Genomic DNA, 24,414 nt, shown 5'->3' with positions numbered 1-24,414 from the left:
TCATCAGGCCCTGCATCTGGTGTAATAGTAATCTGTGAGCCACAAGGACTCAGCAATCTCGCACCCTCGCGATCAAGACTATTTAAGCTTAATAGGTATGGCAAGGTAAATATATGTGGAGCTGCAGCAAGCGACTAGCATATGTGGTGGGTATCCTGTTCGCAAAAGAGAGCGAGAAGAGGAGGCAAAGCGCGAGCGAGAAACTAGAGAGCAACCTGCACAAGCATTACTCCAACACCGTGTCCACTTCCCGGACTCCGCCGAGAAGAGGCCATCACAGTAACACACTCAGTTGATTCATTTTAATTAAGTTAAGGTTCAAGTTATCTACAACCGGACATTAACAAATTCCCATCTGCCCATAACCGCGGGCATGGCTTTCGGAAGTTCAAATCCCAGCAGGGGAGTCCCAACTTAGCCCATGACAAGCTCTCACGGTCAACGAAGGAATAGACCTCCTCCTGAGATGTTTCGATCAGACTCGGTATCTCGGTTCTTCAAGACACTTCGACAGGTTAAAACAAATCCAGCAACACCGCCTGAATGTGCCGACAAATCCCGATAGGAGCTGCACATATCTCGTTCTCAGGGCACACTCAGATTGTCTAAACTTCCGGTAGGCCAGCCCAGAGTTGCCCCTGGTAGCCACCGGCGGCTGACGAGTTGGACCAACACTCAGAGGAGCACTGGCCCGGGGGGGTTTAAATAAGATGACCCTCGGGCTCCGGAAACCCAAGGGAAAAGAGGCTAGGTGGCAAATGGTAAAACCAAGGTTGGGCATTGCTGGAAAGGCTTTAATCAAGGCGAACTATCAAGGGGTTCCCATTATAACCCAACCGCGTAAGGAACGCAAAATCCGGGAACATAACACCGATATGACGGAAACTAGGGCGGCAAGAGTGGAACAAAACACTAGGCGAGAGGCCGAGCCTTCCACCCTTTACCAAGTGTATAGATGCATTAAGATAACAAGATAATATAATGATATCCCAACAAGTAAATAAATGTTCCAACAAGGAACAGTCTCCAATCTTCACCTGCAACTAACAAAGCTATAAGAGGGGCTGAGCAAAGCGGTAACATAGCCAATCAACGGTTTGCTAGGACATGGTGGGTTAGAGGTTTGACATCGCAATTTGGGAGGCTTGAAAGCAAGTGGTAGGCATCATAGCATTGGCATAGCAAAAGAGCGAGCATCTAGCAAAGCAAAGATAGTAGTGATTTTGAGGGTATGATCATCTTGCCTGCAAAGTGGTCAGAGTTGACTGGATCCTCGAAAGCAAACTCAACGGGCTCCTCGTTAGCGAACTCGTCTCCCGGCTCTACCCAAACAAGACAAACAAGCAAACGTAACACAATCAACCACGTGCAAAGCTCAAACAATATGATGCAAAGATGGTATGCTATGCGGGATCCGATGCGGGATGCATATGCAAGATTTGACAAAGGATGCAAGAATCTGGCCTCAACTTGGGAATCCAAGTATGCCACTGGAAATATGAGATGAAATCTCTTGAAAACGATATAAAGAACGCCGGAATCGGAGTTACGGTTTGGAAATGGCAAGCGATTCAAATATGGCCACGTTCTGCGATTTACAGCAAGTAGCCATCTAAATGCAACAAGATGAACATGCTACAGCACCCAAACATGGCATCAAAATACATGGCAGGGATCCATTCATGATGCTTAACAAAAGTCTAGCACTGAGCTACGGCCAATTCATCCATTAACAGGTTCAAACAAGCATGGCAAAAATGCATATGGCAAACAGATCTCAGACTTAGTGAAATTAACACTTGTCTGGAATTTCAGATCAGGTAGCACACTTTGGAGCATGAAAACTATATGCTACAGGACCTGAACATGGCAAAGTAAAGCATGGCATGGAGCTACTCAAAGAGCTTAACAAAAGTCCCTTAGTGACCTTGAGCCAAAAGGGATCAGAAAATACATTTGCAAGCATGTGAACATGGAAAAAACATAATCAGTTTTCAGACTTGGTGAAAACTGGAGCATGCTGAAACAGATATCAAGTAGGCATGTTTACGAGCTCGATGCACTCACTACAGAGCAAGTCATGGCAAACTAAGCATACACTCATCAAGAATACACAAAATAAAAGCTAGACATGGCAAGAACAATAGCATAGCATGCATGGATCAACTACAACATCCACGGCAAAATCGCTAACAAGTAGACAATCTTCCCAGATTCACGAAGTAGCAAAAGTAGAGCTCGATTTACTCAAGCTAGGGTGCTCCATAATTGCAAACAAAGACATGGATGGATATAGCACTAAAAGATTAACAAAACATCCTTACTGATCATCCTCAAAAGAGGCACGGATCACTAGGAAACAACATGAACATATGACCATATGAGATAAACGGCTCAAGGACTTTGTGGAAATGCTAAGTCCCTGAAATCAGCATTACCAAGTGCCTCACTTTGCAAGCTTGTGCTAGTCACCACACACATCAGAAAAATACATGGGTTTCACCTATGGAAAGATGGAAAAACCCTTAACAAAACATATGTAGAGCTCATGGGCATATCATGCACACAAAAATCATGGCAAAAATGACAAATATCTAAATGGAGCAGCAGATCTGACAATTATCTCAAGTAGCACTCTTCCAACAGCATTTCGGGCATCAAGATGAACTCAAATGAAAATGATGCAATGAGATGAAATGATGTACTCTCTGAGATGAACATTTTGATATGCTATATGCCCAAAATGGAGCTACGGATGAAGAGATACAATGCGATGAACATAGCAAGAAAATTAGGGTTCCGGGCAGAAAGTCAACCCGATCCAGATCTGGATCTGGATGTGCACTGTAGCGGTGGGCTTCCCGAGGTTCGTCCTCGCCGGAGAAGAAGGTCTCGCCGGAGTGAGGGGAGGAGGAGGCCGGAGTTGGAGGAGGCCGGCCGGAGCGGAGCGGCGTCGGCGGCGGGGACTTGCGGCGTTGCGGCGGCCGGGGCGATGGCCGGCGACGAGGGGCCCGGGCAGAGAAGTGCGGAGGCCGGCGACGAGGTGGTGGCCGGCGCCGGAGTCGAAGGCGGCGTGGAGGAGGCACCGGGCGGCGGGTGGAGCGGATCGCCGACGGGGATGAAGCAGGCGGGCGACGGCGGACGGATCTGGGCCGCGGGGGCCCCGAGCGGGCTCGGCGGGCCGCGGGCGCGAGGTGGCGGCGCCTGCCACGTGGTGCGCTACGAGTGGCGGCGGTGCTCTGTCCGGCAGACTTCGGACATGTCCGGCGGCGGACGAGGGATGGATCTAGGGTTTCAGAGGAAGAAGAACGGGAATTTTCGGAGGGGGTCTATTTATAGGCATAGGAGGAGCTAGGAGAGTCCAAATGAGGTGCGGTTTTCGGCCACGCGATCGTGATCGAACGCTCTAGATGATGGAGAGGGTTTTGGTGGGTTTTGGGCCAACTTGGAGGGGTGTTGGGCTGCAACACACACGAGGCCTTTTCGGTCCCTTGGTTAACCGTTGGAGTATCAAACGAAGTCCAAATGATACGAAACTTGACAGGCGGTCTACCAGTAGTAAACCAAGGCCGCTTGGCAAGTCTCAGTCCAATCCGGAAATGTTTAATCCCCACACACGAAAGAAAGGAAGAAATGACCACGGGAGGAGAACGAAGCGTCGGAATGCAAAACGGACAACGGGGAAAATGCTCGAATGCATGAGATGAACACGTATGTAATGCAATGCACATGATGACATGATATGAGATGCATGACAACGACAACAACACACGGAGACAAAAACCCGAACCCGAGAAAATAAAATAACTTAATGCCGGAAATGGCAAGAGTTGGAATACATATTGAGAAAAGTCATATCCGGGGTGTTACAGTGGAAGCCGATGGTCGGTCAACAAAGTTTTGTACAATGCGGATCCGAGTATTAATGACGTAAAGTACTTCGATACATAGAGTCATTACACATAATTTGTGACTTTACTATGGATATCGATCCTTAATTCGGCCACCCGTGCCCGCATTAAGGCTCGGGGCTACTGGGCTTCGGGCTTATTATTTACAAATATTAAAGGGGCACATCGATCCCCTGATCTGGTGTTGCCACCCGACCAGTGTCTCGGGGGCTACTGCATTGCCTGTTCAATGCACAAAATTTTAAGTGCAATACAGTTTGCGACAAGATTTTGATCCTTAGGTTGGTCGGCCGCACCCAACCTGAGCCTCGAGGACTGAGCACGCCGCTTTTTCTGTCCCAAAGTATTCTGCCGAGCTAGGACTTGATCCTCAGGCCGATTTTGCAAATCAACCTGAGTCTCAGCGGCTACTGGGATCAGCAGTCTTACGTCATCCTTCAGGTGCATCTCGGGTTTTAGACCGATACACACCTTGAGGGCTACTGGCTATATATCTCGGCAGAGAATAAATTGCACCAATCAAAACTATTGACGAAAAATCGGCCCACAGTCGGGGTGGTGCACCACCTCGGAAGCAGTCCGGCATAAAGCTCATGCGCTAGTGGCTGGCTCCATAGAGGGCATTTCCGGCATTAAGCTCGGCTAAACTCCTTCAACTTTTTTGAACCAAGGTGATTTATGACAGTCCAGCATTGGAGCTTGGACATAGTCCGACGTTGGAGCTTGGACATAGTCCGGCATTGGATCTCGGATACAGTCCGGTGTTGGAGCTCGGATACGTTCTGGCATTGGAGCTCGGAAGCGGTCCGGCGTTGGTGCTCGTCTGCAAAAGATACCTCGAATGCAGTCCGGTGTTGGAGCTCGGACGCAAGAGGACACTGCCTCCCGAGAACAACCTCAAACCCGAGGTGTGGCCTAAAAATAACAACGCATTGATAAAGGCCGGAAACTTAAAGGGGCTCCTCGGATACCCGACGTATAAACTCGTCGAATGCATTTCGGCAATCCTCAAGATCGAAGATGAGAAGATTTATTGAACCAATTTTCGAGACCGACGACCGAAGATGAAGAGCAGTTCGGAAGAACCGAGGAGCGTCCCTAACTTGAAGACCGGTTCAGGGGGCTACTGACGGTGTCCTAGACTAGGGGGTACTCCTCACGTCGTCTCCCGATCAGTTGGATTGGGCCGAGGACCCCCATGGCCGTATACTCATGGGCCAGTCCGGACAGCTGCCGCATACAAGGAAGATTCCATAAGACTTGGTGATCAAGACAAGGACTCCTCCCCCACCGGCGTATTCGGCTAGGACTCTTGTTATCCTAGGCCTCTGGTACATTATATAAACCAGGGCCAGGCTAGTCGATAGAGAGATACAACAATCATACCATAGGCTAGCTTCTAGGGTTTAGCCTCTACGATCTCGTGGTAGATCAACTCTTGTAATACTCATATCATCAAGAACAATCAAGCAGGACGTAGGGTATTACCTCCATCGAGAGGGCCCGAACCTGGGTAAACATTGTGTCCCCCGTCTCCTATTACCATCGATCCTAGACGCACAGTTCGGGACCCCCTACCCAAGATCCGCCGGTTTTGACACCGACACTACCCATTTCATTGACATTGATGCATATGTAGTGTAGATCCTTGCTTACGAGTACTTTGGATGAGTACTCACGGTTGCTTTGCTCCCTGATGAGGACATCAATACCATTGTTACACCCACAACCCCTGTTGCTATACATACTGGACCAATTACTAGAGCTCGCGCACACCAATTGAATTATCAGGTACTTTCGTTTCTTAGTAACGATTCTAATGTTCATGAGAATATGATGCTACCTAAATTGGATACATTTGTTTTGCTTACAAATGAAGGGCCTAGCTTGGACAAGAAAGATGAACCTTGGAGCAACTTCAAGCATGGAGATGATGGCGTGCGCAAGGGGAACAAGAACGGAGTTACAAGTGATGATTCTAGGACTTTGAAGCCACCATAATGAGTGCATGAAGCCTTGGACGAAATATACTATATGCCACTTCATAAATTTCGTCCAGAGGCTATTCTAGGTGCTGCGTCACCTTATTTTTGGACCAAGCCCATGTAATTTCGAAATACTTGATTATAGGCAGTTTTTAGAGTCCGCATGTGTGGGGAAACAAGAGTTAGGGTTGGTTTCGGACCCCTCCTCCAAGGGCCATGAAATTACCCCCTCTCTCCTCCATATATATAGCCCTTAGGGCATCGTTTAGACTTTGGGTTTTGTTTAGATTAAAAGTTCGCCATAGCTGCAACTTCGCATACTTCGTTTGTGTTCAACGACTAGACCAAGACGTCACAGAACCCCACCTTGATCAATAAAGCTTTCATCTTATATTCGCAATATCCATATTGCAATCTCAGTTTCTTGCGTGTTCTTCGTTTGCTCGCAGGAAACAGACCCTCGTGGTTAGGTTGATCATGCTCCGACTTGGTCAATAACCCCTCGGAAGTTGGTTGAGTGATTTCTAAGGCGCGACGTCTCGCATGTTCGTAGTCGGATCGTCAAGGTTGACTCCCGCAGAAAACGATAGCCACCATCTCATCGAAACATCGGGACACCTCTGCCTCTATCAAGTGGTATCAGATTTCCGGGTTGCTCGGTGAGATTTTATAGTTTTTTCGTAGTTTAGACCGAATCCGTTCTTCATACCTACAGCTCACAAAAAAGCCAAAAAAATTGAGTGGGCCTAGTATGAATTATTCTACTTATGATAAAGAATTATATGCTCTTGTTCGGACTTTAGAGACATGGCAACATTATTTATGGCCAAAAGAATTTGTTATACATTCTGATCATGAATCTTTGAAACATATTAAAAGTCAAGCTAAACTGAATCGTAGACATGCTAAATTGATCGGGTTATTTATTAGAATTGGAAATAGCTAGACGAATAAGTAGGCTTTAAAAGGACGAATAAAGTAGGCCTTCTAACTCAAAGTACTCCAGCTTAAGGAAATACATGCAACATTGGTGATCAATGTGTGGAATTTCCGCTATTCTGTTCCGGGAAAACACTTGTTTTTTCACGTTTTTCCTTCGCTGTTCTTTCCTTGATTTTTTTGTTGATGATTCTTCCCCTTAAAAAAAGCTTTTCCCTATAAAAAATATGTGGCCCTTTTCTTTCCCGAAAAGGCATTCATTGTTCGTTCTGTGCCAGGAACCAGATTTGAACTGGTGACACGAGGATTTTCAATCCTCTGCTCTACCAACTGAGCTATCCTGACTATTTATTGTGCATCATCCTAGTAGAGTACTTGTATCTATGTCAATTAAAGGGACTAAAAAAGAAAAAAGTATTCTCAAATTGGACTTAGTAAATATCAGGATAATGATATGGATTGTGAATGACTTACTTAATAATAGGGATTACTTGCCTATACTATAATATTTTCATTTGTATGAATGGGATAAGATCCAAAGAAGTCAGTTCGGATCCGTTTGTGAAAGAGTAGAATAAGAAAGATAGTGAATCTTGTTTGAAACATTAATGGAAAATAGAGGTTGGTACAATAGTTAGGAAGTAAAATGGGCTTTTTATTGGGGATAGAGGGACTTGACTTGAACCCTCACGATTTAGAAAGTCGACAGATTTTCCTCTTACTAGAAATTTCATTGTGGTTGGTAACGTTGGTGAATTAACAGAAACGGAAAGAGAGGGATTCGAACCCTCGGTAAAAAAAGCCTACATAGCAGTTCCAATGCTACGCCTTGAACCACTCGGCCATCTCTCCTACATAATCTTATTATTGACCAGAAACTGAGTTAATAGCGAGTTTTTGTATCACTAAAGTACAGGCACAACCGATCACAGGTTCCATAGGGAGTTTGACTTCCTTTCCAATTTCATATTTCTCAACAACAACTTCTCTCATCCCCACGGATCTATTCAAAATTCTGGAATCGTCCCATGTTTCTATTTCGATTGTATGGCGTGGCGTATACACGTTATGCAAACAGAACGTATGGTTACTTTACTCTATTTACTCATGGCTTGTTAAACCTTTCTTTTTTCTTTTTGGATCATAACCAAATAAAAACTTCTCGAGTTATCAGAATCCATAGTCAAATTCAGTCCTTGGTTATTCAAGTTAGATGAAATAGTAATAGTTTGGCTCACATTGGTATACTACGAAATCCAATCTAATTCAAATATTGAATATCTCTCCTTGTCGGGACAATTTAAGAAGAATAAAATATCTATTATCAATTTTTTAGAATCGAATTAGTCTGTTTTTTTGCTATTTCGTACTGTATAATTCCTTTGTTTATGGGATCATTTCCCCCGAGGGTTTCCAATCAATGGGGGCGTAGTATAGGTAGTTAGAGAGTGTAGGCTCCCCTAGATTGAATTCTTTTTACCCATTCTTTGAGAGTGATAGGTTTGATTTTTCCGTACCGTAATAGAAGAGCTCAGAAGAAAGACCTAATTATATAAAAACACGACCATTCAAGCTAAAGATCAGAGGATCCGTAATAGGACTCTCATAGACTTGCCGGGAAATAGAAAATTTGGAATCGGCTTTTATTTTGCGCTAAAAAAAACTTGAGGCCTTTTCCCTTATTATATGGCATATCCATACTTTAATAACCTAGTGCTTGATCGATTGAAAGCAATATTTACTGTCAGATAGAGAGATGATGATAGGAAAAAGGATGGTATTTACTTATTCTCAAGAATATATAGAAAGGGAAAAGCTTAATAGCCACTATTGATCCCCTGAACAGAGCACATGATTCGGGATCAGGTGCGATGTGAAGAGGTAGCCTAGCCTTTTATGAGAGTCAATTGGGAAGTGGAAAGGCAAAACCATTAGTTTAAGTTCCCGGCTTTAGTCCTCTGTGAAGTTCAGTCAACCATTTGAGTCAATTTGGAGTAAATAGTAAGACTTCGGATCGCACCATTCATAATGTTGCATCTCAATACTTGGCATCTTTTTCCCACTGCTGGCTCAGAAATTCACCTTGGTTTCACCGGAATTCGTTTATTTCGTTCATTAATTCATTCTGATAGCTACGCAGAGGTCTTTCCTTACGACTCCCGTGCTTAATACGAAAAGCGGTTCTTGTGTGAAAAGTGCCAACTGACTATCTCCTTATTTTCTGATTGTTCTTCCGATAGGAATATTCCCTTGATCAGCTAACCTGGCCCAAGCATAACAATAGTGCATTTCCCCTTGATGGTATGATTTACATATCTCCTACCTCTGCTACTTCTGTTCAGGAAGGTTAGTTTAGGCACTCCATCCCTGAGGGCTGCATCAACTTATCTTTCTAGAAATCCCAGCTATAAGCTAGATCGGTATAAATAGGGCATTAAGCAGCAATAACAGAGATAGCATCCATGAGTTTTTTAATCCATCCTTTAGCATTGCCTGACTCGGACAAGGTGTTTCCTTCCTTCGCAATACCCGGCCAGGGCAATGTAGCTATCCCAATAAGATATGAAAGCTGGGCCACACCTGAGCAAGGAACTTATACATAGAAGTAACAGTAAATGTGCAAGATTTGGACCACTGCCATTTCCTTAAACCATCAATCAACAAATTGAAATAGAGATATCGATATCTTCCAATCTGCCACAAGGATCTAGTCGCCAGTATCTTTGCCTTCTTCCCAACTTATCCCAGCATTCCTTGTAAGCGTTGCTATCACTATTTCTCCCTCCGGTGGCCTTGAGGTATCTCGATCAATCGGTGTATCCGCCACAGGACACACCTCCTTCTCTCAACCATCCGAATAAGAAGATTTTAGCACTAACCCTCCTGCAACTTTCTTTCCGACCGAAGTACCGCTTTTCTTTGCACTACTTTCGAACCGTATCAGGAACAAGAGCTTATGTGTTGCTTTCTTTTCGCAGTACCCGCCCCCAGGGGTCATTACTTGATGAAGAGTGCTTCCCCTTTGAGCACCTTATCTTGGCCATCAATATAATTAATCCATCCTGCCTGTCTAGATATTGCTGTTAATACACAGGTTGATTGTATGACTATGGCATAGTGAGTTCTGGCTCCTAGCTGACATACTGAATACAGCATCGAAGCGGGTCTATCTTATTCCGATGTAACGATTCCATTGAATATTGTGATAGCATCCTTGATTTCAGCTAGCTATTCTCAGTGATATGCTTGCTCCTCTTGGATTTCATTCCATGATAAGTATGTATTGGAAGTTGGAATGCCTAAAGTATTGGTGCATTAGGGTCCTCTTAAGCCTTGTTTCCTTCTTGATCTTACCTTTCCGTTGCTATCACTCGCTCTAGCCTCTCCTGGCCAGAGCTCCCTCTATCAACAACACCCTCACGCGATTGATTCCCTGGATAAGTATGGCTCATATAAGGTATCCTGATCATAGTAATTGTATCATATCTCCTTCTCCTATTGATCTTACCATCCCTCGAGTCCAAGTCTCGGGATGGCGCTTATTAAGGTCCTGTTTCCCCTTGACAGGATCTTCCAGTTCTGGTATCCCTGAAGAGCATTTCCTAGTATGTATTTACTAACCTTAAACGATAGGAGCCGTATTTAGATAGATATCCTATAAATCTATTGATTTTCATTAGCTTGTAAATTCCTTGTGTGAAATAACTCAGAAATTCATTGTGCTAAACTTGTATCTATGCAGTACTGTTTAATGTGGAAGAAGTGTTTTTGTTACTAACAACATAGAAACCATGATACCAGTGCATAAGCATGAAAAACGCACTTTGTGATCAGATTGATCAAGGTTGTAGTCATTCGGATTTACTACTTCGTTAAATGATGGCTGTTTAAAGGTGTCTACCATAGTTTGTTTGGACAATGTCCTTAGTAATCAGGTATGTGACCTTCTTATAACCCACGACATCGGCATGATAGGTGTTAAATACATCCAGTGATGGTGGAGCTAAATCAGCAGGTTTTATATATGGATCCCAAGGTATATACTTATACCAGACAGTACAAAATAACCCTGCGTATACTAGAAAAGCAAAATAACCGTACACATACGACTTAGTATTCTCATCATAAAATGGTATTACTACTTCAACCAACTGTTTATGATTTCACGTTTCAAAAGGGATTTCAAACCAAGACCGCTATGTGAGAATCGTTGAATAACTTCAAAAGTATCCCTTAAGTAAATATTATCGGTAAATAACAAACCTAGCGAATCATTTATTTCTTTAAACTTATCAAATATATACATTTATATTGTCGCCAGCCTACCTGAGCGTGGAACAAATATTTTATATATACATATTCCATAACTAGAGTTCCATAATTGTGAAACATGGTATATGGTCGTACGCTAACTCCTATTTGAAAGTCGTGTGGCTCTCTAACAAACATGGAAAACAAACCTATCCTCGGCATCCAACTGTTATAAAAGAATGGAAGCACAATTGTTGTTGGACCTATAAACCCTATTATTTTGGCAATAAAACCATTTAGACCTCTTTGATCTAAATTGGTAAATGTTTTTTGATTTTTCACAAATCTATCAATAGGTGAATTCAAGTAGGAAGTCCAACCACTGTTGGAACTATCTCCACCGTTTGAACTAACACCACCCCATATAAAATGGTGGATTATACCATGATCGTCATGCTTAGGTGCACTAGTTTTCACATTTGGATTTGTTCCATCATTAGTGGAACTAGAACCATCATTAGGGTTAGGGGAAGTAGAAGTAGATGCATCATTACTGCCACTAGATGCATCATTGTTGATAGGTTCTTTAGCTCCTTCCTCATCCGTTATATCTTTTTTCTTGGATTTCTTATTATTGTGGAGTTTTTTATCATCATCTTTTTCCCCGTCTCTATTGTATAACGAATTAAGTATCTTCTTAATGGATTGAAAGAATTTATTCATGATAACAATATTTTCTATTACTCTCTTATTGGTGGATTTCCTCCGCTTAATTTCGAAATTTACCCAGCCTTTTGAGTACTAGGATCTCCCCCTTATCCTAGCAGATCGGTACCCAGACCATATCCTTGGGCAGCTCGGATGTATCTATATTTTCGTTCAGATCACATCATCTCGAGCGTGGAATCTTACTAGTGGATCAGAAGACTATGGTGACCCGTAGATCTTCAGATGTTGATTTGCAGAGCAGGGCCAGAATGCGGGGATTGCATTCTTCGAAAAGTATCATATCTTCTTTCCCTAGGGAGAAAGCAGAAACCAGAAACGAGTGGAGGTTCGATCTCTCACCCAAAGCAATTGGGGCTGGTGGAATCTTCCCCTATAGACTCCGAAAAATCATCGTGTACCTTTCCCCTATAGAATCCGAAAAAGCAGCGTGTACCTTTCCCTAAATCCTTCTCCCGTGCATGCTATTCTCGTGTTCCGCGATTAGAAAAGACTTGTTTCTTGTGTTCTTTGAGGTAATAAACGAGCTGTATCCCGCTTTGCCTATCTTGATGTGGAATCTATCGTTGAGCACCCATGAATGCAGGTAGAAGGTGTTTTTTCTTAACTCTTTCCAGGCCTCAGCTTGATTGGACTTCGTCAGCTCTTGTCGTTCAGCTTCCTCTCTCCTCTCTCATCTTGTCTCTCCGTAGACGGCGTTAAAAAGTAAACAGACTTAAAGCAAAGTAGGTTCGATCCTTGTGTTCTATTATATGAAGTAGAAGAAGAAAGAGCCGGGGGGATGGTCTTGGCACCCATGGGTTAATGGTGAAAGCGCTCAAGGAAATAGGGAATGGAATATTCAAATCGATCAGAAGTGCTATGCTTTATGTAATCAGGCTGATGGCTAACATCTCGCGAGTAGGCCGAGCTAGGATAAGAATTCCAATCAAAAAATAAGTATGAATTGGGCCCAAAATCACTACTTTACTACCTATGTCGCATGTCGCGCCACCTAGTACGATAGACTTTTTGCGGGAAAAGAGCAGGTTTTGCCCCAACTTGGACCCAGGGAAACCAAAGAAGAGCTAGTTTCGCCCTGTTTAGTTAGCGGTGGATGAGCTGATTTCTTTTCACTCCTGTTTCAGAGATACAAAACAAAAGTAAAGTGTAGAACGCAATGTTTGAGCTCCAGGCTTTTACGATTCTTCCGATTGACTTCTCTTCTCTGCTCCTAGCTCCGAATGCCAGTATGTAGAGAAGTGATGGAAAGGGTTGTGCTCTTTCATTTGAGAAACTTCCAACCAAAATAGGAATGTTAGAACAGAATATTTAGATACAGGTCCCTTATGAATACTGTACTGAGTAAGATTCATTGAAGAAATGCTTCTCCGAAGCAATAAGTTTGTGGCACAAGCATAGTCTTCTGCTAACCTAGCCTTTCCCATCTTTCTATTAAAACGAATGTAGCTAACATGAACTAAAAGCAAGCTCTTGTTCGAGGAAGTAGAAATTGTTAGTTGTTGCTAGCTTGAACTGAGTTGTTCCTATTGGTGCTAGGGTTGCCAAGGGAGTTGTAGCGAGATGCTGCTAATGCAGCTATTTCTGATGTCCGGACGATGCAGCGGAAGTGAAAAGAAAAAGATATGATGCTTAGACCGTTCAGACAGGGATGATGAATTTCTAGATATAGGGTTTATTTGAATGTCTGGCCAAATGCTTACTTTCGTTATGCTTGTCCTGCAAAGCTGGATCTATGGTTCGGTTGCTTTGAATGTCTATTCCGCCTCTGACCCGGCCCTTACCTCTTTCTTGACTCGGTTTTTCGCAGGGGCATCAAATTCTTTGACAAAAGAAATGCCAGTTTCAAAAGGAATGGCACCGAAAGGTGTCAGATGATGATTGAACTGAACTATCTGAATCTGAAACCGCCGACCCGACTCGTGCTTTTTTGGACTCCGCTTTTGCAGGATCCCGTGAGGCATCGAATTCTTTGGCAAGTCTCTTCTTGCTAGTGTTGTACGCGTTTTATTCCTTCGCCCGACATGCTTTCGTGATAAAAGAATCATAGCAACATAGCGTGAGGTTCCATAGGTTGATGAGCCTGATCAGTCGTGTAAGCTATTTACTACAGCCGTCTTAGATGGCCCCAGGTATCCTCTTCGGCTTGATATTTCCTTTGCTTCGATCGCCAACTTGCACTTCCTTATTCCACTATTGCGATATCTTTGTCCTGGACAAAGACCAAGAGCTGGTGCAGGTGAAAGAATAGCTTATGGGGCTGGAGTCAAAGGAGCTTTCATAGACATAGAAATCATAATAGAAAGAGCAGGCCTGCGAGCAGCGAGTGCCCTTTGTAAGTTGCGAGCCTACCTTACCGCCCCCCTTTATTTTTTGAATTAGAAAGAAGGGGATGAATTAGAAAGAAAGAGATCAGGTTATTTATGATCGGAGAAAAGGAAGGGGCGTGGTTGATGTGTCACTGGGGAACCTGTAGGAAGGGGAGACGACCGGCCTCATTCACATATGAAATCGCCAACATGAACACAAACGAAATCGTCTGAATTTCGTATAGAAAAAAAAGGAAACAAGTAAAAAAGCATGGTCCCCGGGGATAGGTACTTTGTCCGGCGCGGTATCATTGCTGAGCGATCGCTCGCTATCTGGAAATGGAGTGTTAGTTTCAAATAGAGATTGTGTGGGTGTGAAGTGTACTGAAGATCGAGGTTTTTCTTCTTACTAACTTTGTCAAAGAGGCTAAAAAAACAATAAATGACCAACGAAACTTCGAGTGAGTAGGATAAGGAGGAGTAGTCGGAGGATCTGAGAAGGGAATTAGAGAAAAAAGAGCAGCAACTCAGTAATAACACCTAGGCTTTTGAATTAACTCTGCGATTTGGAAGATGGAGGAAATGAAAGTAGAAGAAGTTATCGAAACTCGGAACCACATGTTCAATCTTTTTTTAGCGGTTTCCCCAGAGATCTTTATCATTAACGCAACCTTCATTTTGCTCATTCATGGAGTTGTATTTAGTACCTCTAAGAAAGATGATTATCCACCGTTAGTTAGTAATGTGGGTTGGCTTGGATTACTTAGTGTTGCGCGCCTAGGAGGGCAGCACGCTTGGGATGTGGAGGAGCTATTATCGCCCAGCTCCCTAACCTAATGCGGCCGGACCGCAGGGAACCTTAGCATGGGGGGACGTCCTAATCCTTTTGCCGCCACAAGGCCGACTAATCGTACGCAGCAGGAGCAAGGGAACTCCCCTGGTTCAGGAAGGCACATGAGTCCGAACGCTATTATGAATGTGCGACCGACACTACACTACATAGGTACCTGTGCATGCAGGTGAGGCGTCGGTCGGTCCTAGAAACGGCGGCAACTAGCAAGGAGTTAATGACCGGACGTGCTGCAACCTAGGGATCACCAGGCAGCTCTTTCGCTCTATAGGGATATCGGGGGGGGGGCATAGCACAATTCTTCTTGGAGGAGGGTTTTGGTTTGCCCAGGTGACTGATCCTGCCATAATATACTCCCGCCAATTCTATTGCACCGGCAACCGAAGTCGAACATACATACGACTATCTTCATGCGTGAAGGGACGGGAGGAAAGAAAGGGCGGTAGATGATAATGCGAAAGGGCGCCGCATCTGGCTTGATAGTAAAGCCAAAGAAAGACGCCCCAAGACAAGATACAACTGTTGGGAAGGGGACATGATCAATAGAACCTGGCTGGATCCGGGCTGGGATAGTGGCGCCCATTCCTAACCAGTTCTGAAAAGGTTCGCTCATGCTGGAGGTACTAACCACTTAGTGATCGGTCCGCTAGTTCACGCAAATCCGAAGAAGTTATCATGGACGATCCACATGCAGGGAAACTTGCACGTGTGGTTCTGGCTGGGCTTTCCTTCGGTATCTAATAACCTTGCTTCTGCTCGCCGCTGGCGCACCTCTCCTAACTATTGCCCATTTATTCTAGAATAATTTTTTTAGGAGGGACAATTTTACATATTTCTACCAAATCCTTCTATTATTAAGTACGGATGGTACCATTTCGATGTGTTTCGATTTTTTCGAAAAAGAGAGGTTTGATGCTTCTGAATTCATTGTATTAATTCCACTTCCTACTCGCAGTATGCTCTTAATGATCCCGGCTCATGATTTAATTGCCATGTATTTAGCTATTGAGCTTCAAAGTTTATTTTTTATATGATTGCAACATCAAAAAGAAAGTCTGAATTTTCCACGGAAGCCGGCTCAAAACATTTGATCTTAGGTGCATTTCCCTCTGGAATATTATTGTTCGGGTGTGACCGGACTACTACCGATCAATTTTTTGGAACTTATTTATAGACTTGTAGAGACCCTCTACGTAGTTGTAATTCTAGGGCAATCGATCCACTTTCCCCATAGCCCTAAGGCTGTGTCTCGATCTCCTACGCACGAAAGATAAGATACAGGAGACGGGGTCCTATGGTATGGGTCTTCGACCCTTGGTCTAATTCCACGACGGAGAGTCGGCGTGGCGTAAAGTGAAGATTGGGGGGAATAGAGCGAAATCCCCGTCTGGGGTATTCCGAAGGTGTAACCTAGGCAACGAAAAAGGGGCCCGATACTTCAACTAAAGGAGCGACCTGTTGGTTCACCAAACCCCGACCCAGTGTCACACGTTCTCCAGGCCCGAAGGGATCCAGTGCCCAACTACCGACTCCTCCCGGAATTGCGTTATCGGAGCCGAGCCAGGAATAGCCGTTAGTGGACACCTACCAATTTTCACCGGTTAGAGAGGCCCTCTTTAATACATTAAGAAAATATGTTCACAGGGGCTAGAAAGACTCGGTCATAGGAACTTAGACCACCTACGCGCTGGTAAACGAAAACCACCTCGACCGGATCTACCGAACAAAGAAGGCCGCCCCGTCGAAAGAATTAACACGCCAAAAGGGCCACCAGCTTTCCCCCAAAAAGGGGAGATCCGCTGCTTACTGCTCACGGAAACATCCGACCTTATGGTCAAGTCGTCCGCCTATCTTTCTGATCTCATTCGTTTTCCGATCGCATAAAAAGTCATGAGATCAAAAAACAAATGTGAGAATGTAGTTACAGATGTAAAAAAAGTCAATATCTCGTTCTCTTGTTCTTAAATCATGAATTGGATGATGTGCATTTCATCAAGTATGAACATATTGCATTTTTTGCTATGCAATTTCAGTACCGGATCGACGTCCATTTATTTCTGTGTCCTCATCCGCGTGTATGTCTGTGTTAGATAGGATCTGGAAGGCCTTACTTTACTAACAGGTTGGGCGCATTACTTCTATTCTTTTTTTGCTACTTACCCGCATGTTTAGATTATTTACTTGCCCTTTCACTTTTTCTTCGGCTGTCACCAACTTTGTTCAATGCTAGTCCCTAACCCATGAATAAGGGCTCTGCTGACTACCGGGTTCAGAGAAGTTTGTAAGCTCTTTCTCTTTTTTCGTTTTTCGCCACCTCCTGTGTCTTTCCGTTTAAGGTCTTTAATTCGGCATTAGCTTCGTTAGAGAAAGCCATGCGTGAACTACAAAGCATGGGATCCTGAACACCATGAAAGAAAGCGTACTACTTTTCAATAAGGTCCGACTTCAGAGAGGAGAGACATGAACTTGTTTTAGGCATAGAAAAGGCATACGGTATGAAAGATTGATTGAAAAGAGGTAGGGACTGGTCTCGCTGCTAAGGGAGAAGGAGACCTCTATCGGAGCAAGCTAAAGAGCCCACTTTATATCGTCGATTTCAGGTAAGGCACTCGATCAAGCCTATACATCCGGGAATTTAGCTCCAAACCAAGGACGACTTGCTTTGCTGCATTTCTTGGGCCGTGGCTTTACTTGATTTTGGCGAAAGAAAGGCCATATGATCTACTTTCTGGTGCCGGTCCCTTCACAAAGATAGCCCCTTCTTGCTCTTATTCTTATTCTTATTCGGTGGAATACAAGAGTTCTGAAGCTCCTTTCTTTCAAGTGAAAGTTGCCTATCTTTCTTGGTTCAGAATCCAATCTAGTTGAAAACAAACAATTGCCCGATGGCAAAGTCAGATGAAAGGCTAGGAGTGTAAACCACGTACGAGCGTGGCGCAGAAAGCGAAATGATTTGCAGTGAGTCAAGCGTAATACGATCAAAAGGAAATGGGGTCGATGCTAAAACTCAAACAGTTCCCCAGAGGGGACCCCGGGTTGAAAGAGCGAGCTACATTCTTTCATAGAAGATAGAAAATAAGAGGACTGATGCTTTCTTACTTCATCTTAATATAGGGATTATAGCATTGGAATTATGGAATTTGAATGGATTGAGTACATCAAGATGAAGAAATTAACGTAATAAGCGATATTCTCAAAAGATTCGGTCATGCCAGAAACCTCAGTGTGCATGGCAGTAAAAAAGGGTACAAAGAACCTGGGATGCAAGTAATGGCTGAATAGCCGGGGAAACACTAAATAAAGACAAGTGTCATCCGGACTTACTTGATTGATTGAATCAAGAGATGGAAATGCCATTGAGAGATTAGAAGGGATAGAGAAAACGTCAGATAGAGGTCGTGCTTCTGCTCAGTCCAAAAGAACAATCTGAGTGAGGATAAGGTGGTTTATGTTAGGGTCCGAGAAAGCAACTTGACATGCCAATCCTAACAAGAATTCCACTCTTTCTGGTCATGTCAGAAACCACCTCTTGGAAAGCAGATCGAAAGCTAATCATTTCAGAAGATGATGACCCTCTTGTGCTCCTACGTTCCTGCTAGTTGGTGGATGAAGAATAGGAGAGAGCTTGCTTGAGTAGAAGATAACCCGCGAGAAGGATGTTTTGTAGCGCTTTCTCATACAAAAGGAAAAGGCGTCACGACCGAAGATAAGGAAAGATCCCAGCTTTTCATTGCTCTGTCGTGCCACCCCTCCTCCCAGAGCCGGTTCTTATCCATAGATTTTTCAGCTAAAAGATACGGTATATATATCAATGAAAGCTGGCGCCTTTGGTTCTTGGTACGACTGGTACTTTTTCTCATTTATCGGTCTAGTTGGAAAAATTTCCCCTCAAAGATCAAGTTTTTCTTATATATTATGCTGCGCCCTTGCCCTTAACCTTCCTTTCTCTTCTATAAAAAGGCTGGACGTCAAATGTAACTGATGCTTATATTCTAAATATGACAAGCAAGAAACCTACTATTGCCGTAAACAAAAACCCAAACATTAGTAACTAACAGAGCTTTCCTATTCTAACTATTTCCCTATAAACCATGATTGATATACCAATCAAAAAAGACTTATGAAACTAAACTATTCTATTGATTTATGCCCGTGCTTCTTCTTCTGTTTTTGTACGCAGAAGGATGTCTAGGAGGAACAGATCACTGAGGTTAAGGATGAGAAGATGAAAAGTGAAGATAGAGAATAGATGCCATGAACAAGTGTATCAATTCAAGAGTTAAGGAATACTATTGGGAAGATTGGGCATTGGGTTCATCTTGTTATTGACCATCCCTTTTCAACACATATCTTTTAGTATACGTCTTTTTTAGTTGCTTAAAGATTTCAGATATTGCTTTTTCTGTTATAGGAAGTGTTGCGTTCCCCTTTAGGGTGTTTGTCAGTGGCGTCACCCGATAGGGTGTGTGCCCGGAAGAGAGAAGAAAAACATGTTGCTTGCTATTTCTGGTTGAAGAGCTATTTTTTCCTATCGAACAGGAATTCCGAGGGATGTTTTTTGTTGTCGATTTGTAGCAATAGAAAGATAATGGAAGTGATTGAATAAGTTGGGTCATGAGAATGGAAGTTGGGTCATGTTGATACTAGATCCATGTCTTGATTATTCGACTTTTCCATTCCAATGCACAATACTATGCATTCCATTCCAAAGAGCGGTTTCGGTGGGTTGATACGATTTCCACTTTGACGGTCCTAAGTTGGCATTCTTTGTAGATAACTTCCATCTCGCCATAGACGAAAAGTACCCAATTTCATGCCAAGAGACCATGTAAGGGTTGTACGACCCATCCATATGATAAAAAGACTCACAAGCCTAAGAGCAATTCCTTCCTTCCCTATCATTAATTAAGGACTGGCTTGCTTCGAGAGAAAGGAAATCTGAATTCCATAGTCGTCTTCCTCACGAGCTGGAACAACTAAAGGTGTAGGTTGGAAACATACTTTTTTTCCGTTGGATTGTGCTCCAGAGAATGGAATAGTAACACGCGCTCCCGAGAGGCGGCATTAGTTTATGGTTCGAAAGCACGAGTCACTCCATCCAGCTAGACTTGCATTGATATAGACGATTTGAGCCTTTGAATTTACTTACTACAAAACAAGCTATGTTCTCCTATATATTTCCTTGGGCTCGCTTTACAAAAGAAAAACAAACTACTCCTCTTGATGTGGTCAGAGCGAAGTACTAATAGGCATAGAAACAGCAGGAATATCTTTCATTCATTTCATCTGTATGGTATGACACGACCTCTTTTTGCTCCCCATTTCGTTGGAACTGAGGCCTCTGTCTACCGGTCCGAAAGGAGGGTCTCATGCTTGTAAACTAGCATATATCTTGCACAGAATGAACCTTCCTTCAGTCACAACGAGAAGCACTATCGGGGTCTGAACGAATAGAAAACACAATCAACACTTCGTATCAAAGTCAACCAACGTTTATCATATAGAGCGGAATCTTCATTCTAATTTGATTAGCTAACCCTCCCTCGAGTCGTATGCTTTCTGATCACTCTCCTATGCTGGTTACTTTTCTTTCAAACGTTACGTCGTTGCAGGTCCTCGCCCTTCAGGTTGAAGGAGATGTGTACTCGACTTCCTTTAAGTAAGTGGTGGCCCATAATAGTAGAGATGAATAACAACAGTAGCTTAACCAAAGGGATAGGCTTGAACTCTTCCACACCCCCTTGCCAGAGGTTTTAAGAGAACAACCTTTTGGGGATACCAATTCCACCCATTCGCAGCAAAGGAACTAGCACTTTCTTAAGCTTTCCACCGTTCTTGCTTATTCCCCTTACTTACCCAATGAAAGATATAGATTGGAAATTGGAAGATGGTCGTCCATAGTTATCTTGTTGAAAATACCCTCCCTTACTAATCAAAACGTTGGAAGCGACTTGAGATATCTTTTGGGAAGAGAGAATAACTATAGATGCTCGATATGCATATTGATCAATCGATCTCTGCGTCCTGCCAGTTCGCTAAGTAGACTCACTCTACCGAGGGGCAGAAGAAGATCAAGCCGATAAGGGGAAGCGCGCGGACCCGACTTCTTCCTTTTATGCTGAAACTAGGGCTCCCTCTGGGTAATTCTACCTATCCGTTTGGACCACGTACCTAGATCAAGTCAATCATTTCAATCTAAGTTGTCCCCAGCTACAGCAAAAACAGAAGAAAGCAACAAGTTCTCCGTTTCCTGTTCCCAAAGGGTGTGAATGGAATCAATAATTATATATATATATATAAAGTTGACGTAAGTTGTATGCATTCGGTGCCCTCAAGTAGGTACGACTATGGATCATTCTATTCCTTTCCTTTAGGTAGTCCTAAAAAGCAAAACGTAATGGTAGAGGATGAAGGAAACAAAGAATGAAGTCTGCACCTTTGACTACTGATGAACCGCCATTTCGTTCTTTTCTTCTTTGTTCGGCTTTCACAAGCAAGATACCTTGAAGCAGGTGATAGTCTATAGCCCAGGAGAGTACCATTGCTGACATGATACAATTGGCCTTCCTCTTCAGATTTATTTAGAACTTCAAGCGTTCAAGGCAAGGTTGTGCAATCTCTCGTACCTGCGAGAAAAGGGCTTATTTACTACTTTTTATCGATCAATGGTCCACCGGTCCCATCCAATGAGTGGTATCTGAGTATCATAGTATCATAAGAAAGTTCATTTGTACACCCGCTTATCTTTCTATAGAAACTTATCTCTAAATGATTTTTAGATAGGATGTTTCTGGAATTACCCCTGCTACGTAGAATGGATAGTGTCAACGTCCTTCATTATAGTACCGAAGATGCTCGTAGGCTGGTCGATGGAAAGGATGGCTTTTATTCAAAGAGATGGAGATCCTGGTTTAGCAGCGGTTGCCCGTCCTTGGGTTTATGTCGAGCTTTTCGTATTAAGCACTGGGGGCAGAGAAATCCTAGGGTTGCTTTGTCTTCCTCTTCTGTTCTTAAATATAACTGAAAAGCATCATGTTTCTTTAGTTGCCTCAAAGCTCAGGATCTCCCCATGTTTCTTCTGGAGATGTGTCAATGGCTTTGCAATGATGCCGAAATGGCGAACGAAGTGCCTGTAATAGCCGGCCAAACCTAAGAAGCTGCGGACTTCTTTGACTGACTGCGGAGAAGACCAGTTGGCAATGTTCTTAATTTTGTGGGTTTCAGTGGCAACCCCATGCTGGCTGATAGTATGGCCCAAATAGGATAACTGGCGTTGAGCGAAAGAGCACTTTGAGCATTTGACTTGCCATTGATCCCTTCTTAACAACTCAAGCACTGATTGCAAGTGGATTGTGTGATCTTCAAGAGAGGCATTGTAGACTAAAATGTCGTCAAATAACACCAGGGCGCATTTGCGTAGAAGGGGTTTGTTTGAGAGTGGCGTTCATGGCTCCCAAGAAGGTGGCTGGTGCTCCCGCGAGGCCGAAGGACATGACCTTGTACTCGTAGTGCCCTTCCAGAGTCTGGAAGGCTGTTTTGAATTCATCGCCAGCTGCCATACGAATCTGGTGATAACCAGCTCTGAGATCGGGTTTAGAAAACCATGAGGCACCAGACATCCAGGAGTTCTTCGACTATGGGCACTGGATACTTGCTGACGACAGTCATCGCATTTAGACAGCGATAATAAATACATAAACGCCAGGAGAAAAAAATATATAAGATTTTTGGTCATAGAACCCCTGGTACCAATGTTTATAGAACTGTCCAGAATTGATAAAGAGAAGCAGCTTTGAAGTCATGGAGAACGAAAATAGGACCCTGGCTCGAGCCCATCTAGTGATTAAAGGTAAAGTGCTTCGGTACATTGGTGCAGGGGAATGCGTACCTACGCCTTTTAACTACCTTGGGGAGAGCGGACTCGCTGATAACCCTCCTTGGGAAACAAATGAAGTGGGTGGATTGGAGTTCGTCTCTGCCAATTAGAGATACGGTGCTGACCCAAGCTGAGTGAGTGAAGGCTCCGGCTTGACCTACTAGCTGTTTGCTATCAATAAATAACTACCCGACAATATGCTATGCTTACTCTCCGAGCACTAAAGCTATCGAGAAGTGATGCAACAAAGGTTGTTGAAGGTAAAAACCGTCAAACAGAGAAATCTTAATCGTCAGAACAACGCTGAACCAAACTTGTACAAGAGTTGGTAAGAAAGTGCAAACGTTGAGTAAGAAATCGCCATAGGGCGGCACAAACAGAAAGAAAGGCTTGTGCCAATCGGAATAGGAATGCGAAATCCCAGTAAAAGGGTGTTCAGTCGAAGATAGGAGGATTCCTTTGATCCATACCGTCATCTGACGGACTTCCTGCTGACTTCGTCAATTGCTCTTTATCGCTTAATAGAAGGGAAATTTCATGAGATAGATGAAAAAATGAATATCAATCGAGAAAAAGCTTAAATAGACACAATTCGTAATAGATACAATTCGTAAGGAAGAAGTGATCAAAAGTACGAGGTTGGCATAGGAGATATGATGTGTCGGAGGCAGAAGGCACGGAGAAGTCAAGATCTTCCAAGATAAACCCATTCCGATGCCTATAAAATCAGGTGCACCGCGTCTATACTACAAAAGTGTGATAGGTTTCTTCATATTTCTTCCGCCGACATCGCTTTCTTATTCCTAACACAATTGTTTAGCTAAGTTTGCTAACGAATCAGGGAGAATCAACGATGAACACCGCATTTCGAAAAGGAGACGTGATTTATTCCTACCGTCCTGAACACATCTAGAAACAGCAACCTCGTACATAATACCATTTCGCATTACAGTATCCACTTTCAAGTTGGGGTGAAACTTACTAAGATGTTGGGTCATCAGAATATCATCGAATCGACTCATGTTATGAAAGTAAATAATTAGTGACTTTCTTTGTTTGCTTACAACAGAAAGTATTCCATTTATGAATGCTTGGAGTACACAATCACTTCGATCATAAAATGATGGGTGCGTATTTATGTATTCGTGGGAACTATAATGATTAATATAAATCTTTGATAGTTTCTTGTCTGAATTGACAGTCATAAAGGCGGCTGCATAAGCGTGGTGGCGGGGAAGATTTTGGATTTTATTATCTTCGCGGGAACATAGTTCCGATCCAACAAGGGAATGGTTTCAATGTCACCTACAAGGAATACTGATGGTTTAGGAGGTTGCCCTTTATAATCAGGGTCTGCTTCCAGTCCCTTAAGGTATTTATCCATTTTTATCTTATTCTTATTTGGAAGTTTGGTAATGTATGATGGGAATCTGGAATTATTTTTACATATAGGTTCTTCCGCATGATTTTCCATATCACTTTGTGAAAAAAGAGATCTCATTAATGCTTCTAAAAATATTTATAGCAATCCCTCGCCATCTGAGCCAGAATGAATCCCAGTCAAATC

The 24,414-nt window shown here is 43.3% G+C and overlaps 1 non-coding gene across 1 annotated transcript; it reads right to left on the bottom strand.

Moving 5' to 3' along the window:
- Positions 1-7,601: 7,601 nt before the first annotated feature.
- TRNAS-GGA (transfer RNA serine (anticodon GGA)) lies at positions 7,602-7,687 on the bottom strand. The gene has a single exon. It is a non-coding gene; the product is annotated as a tRNA-Ser (tRNA).
- Between the last annotated feature and the right edge of the window lie 16,727 nt (positions 7,688-24,414).

The sequence above is a fragment of the Triticum urartu genome, chromosome 6A, assembly GCF_056163025.1.
Source record: "Triticum urartu cultivar PI428250 chromosome 6A, HENAU_Tu73, whole genome shotgun sequence".
Lineage (NCBI taxonomy): Eukaryota > Viridiplantae > Streptophyta > Magnoliopsida > Poales > Poaceae > Triticum > Triticum urartu.
The sequence above is the reverse complement of the archived record's forward strand: the minus strand, read 5'-3'. Positions and strand labels throughout refer to the sequence as shown.